Raw genomic sequence first — 2,064 nt, 5'->3', positions numbered from 1 at the left:
GAGACAGGAGGGGCGAGAATGAGCCTGTGTGAGGACTGACCCTGGATATGGAGACATACAAATGTAAATGAGTTGAATGTGTGTTGCTACTTGCCAGAAATCTCTCAATCTCTCTCTCTCTCTCTCTCTCTCTCTCTCTCTCTCTCTCTCTCTCTCTCCCTCCCTCCCTCTTAAATGAGAAGCAGGGGCCGGACAAGAGGAATCACTGTCTGAGAGGGCTCAAAGATCCGCATAGGATCTCATTGCTGTGGCAACGGGGCAGTTCTTTACGGTCCTCCATTCAAAGCTTCCCTGCACTAGTCACTCTGTGTTCAGATCTATGTCACAGGCAGGCATGGTCTCCCTCTTGTGGGCACATGTGATCCCTTCCAGTTCATAAGTGTAGGGACATAGGAACCCATGACGTACCTCGGAAGGTGTGGCTGTGTTATTCATCTTTGCTGAAGAGGTGTGCAGCATCTTTGGCTTTTCAGTAATCACTAGCAAAAACAAAAACAAAAACAAAAACAAAAACAAAAAAACAACACCAAAAACAAGCAAGGAAAAACAGTATAGATGGAAGCTTAGGAGAATGCAAGATGGAGAGTACGTGAAGATCAAACAGCTATAAAGGACACCAGAGACAAAAAGAGCATCTCTCTCTGCTGTCTCTCACAGCTGAGCCACAGGTATTCCCCACCGAACATCAACATAAATTGAAATCATTCTGAGATCACATCTGCACAAACCACAAGGGACACTCTATGTATCACACAACTGGAAAATGTGCCCCTGTCCTGTCAGGCATAAAAGTCTCACGATTTTACAAAGCACAGTGGCTTCCTTGTTCACTCTGCTTTTGTCCTAGATAGAATTGAGATACTCAACCACAGAGTGCACAGCTTTTTACCAGTGCTTGTAAGGAATAGGCATCTGCTCTTAAACTTACCCCTAAAGCACCTAGAACAAAGCCAAATCCCAAAAAAATCTTTTGGCAATCTGTAGCCGAGGAAGCCCATGGTAAATCATTATGCACAATATCCTTTGTTGGGAGCCATGCAGCCTAGTCTCAGATCAGCATATGACTGCCTGTCCAACGGGCTTCCTCAGGGCAAGACACCTGTAGAAATGGACTCTCACTTGGCAAGGACCACTAGTCCATGGGACAGCCTAGGAATTTGCAAAATTCCTGCAGCTTGCAGGCTCTTTTCTCTCTCATTATATTGGTGATTCTTTGGGCAGTTTTTAGTTTTACTTTGTCAGTCACACATGCAACAGTTCTAATTTCCCTGGAAATTCTGCTTTCTCCTAAGATTCAACAGGGGGCTAATGCTTCTCAAATCTCTTACCTGGAATTACTATCTACAACTTCTAATCCTGGGAACTTTTCTGATTCAATAGAGACAGTTAGGTACATATGAGAAAATGACACTTGGAACATTTGCTGTGGGATGTATGGCAAATGTGTTGCTAATTAATCAATAAAACACTGATTGGCCGTTGGCTAGGCAGGAAGTATAGGCGGGGCAAGGAGGAGAATAAAGCTGGGAAGTGGAAGGCTGAGTCAGAGAGATACTGCCAGCCGCCACAATGAGAAACAGCTTGTGAAGATGCCGGTAAGCCACGAGCCATGTGGCAAGGCATAGATTAATGTAAATGGATTAATTTAAGATGTAAGAACAGTTAGCAAGAAGCCTGCCACGGCCATACAGTTTGTAAGCAATATAAGTCTCTGTGTTTACTTGGTCGGGTCTGAGAGGCTGTGGGACTGGCAGGTGAAAGAGATATATCCTGACTGTGGGCCAGGCAGGAAAACTTAAGCTACAAATGGCGTCCAACGTGGTGGCAAGAGTTTCCACCTAAAAACTGAGAAAAAAGATTCTAAAACGGAGCTAAAAACAGCTTCCTAATTGTCTCTCTCAAATAAGCGGCAGCTGCTGGTTTGAGCTACTGGCGGGTTCCTGACGTGCGTGCTCAACCTGCAGTATGGCGGGAATCAGGCCTCTGCAAGTGGCACATTAAGCTGCATGGTGGATTTAGACATTGCTAGTATAAAACAAAAAAAGAAGTTTCTGGACTACATGC

This window comes from Peromyscus eremicus, chromosome 1 (genome assembly GCF_949786415.1).
Source record: "Peromyscus eremicus chromosome 1, PerEre_H2_v1, whole genome shotgun sequence".
In the NCBI taxonomy this organism is placed as follows: Eukaryota; Metazoa; Chordata; class Mammalia; order Rodentia; family Cricetidae; genus Peromyscus; species Peromyscus eremicus.
The sequence above is the reverse complement of the archived record's forward strand: the minus strand, read 5'-3'. Positions refer to the sequence as shown.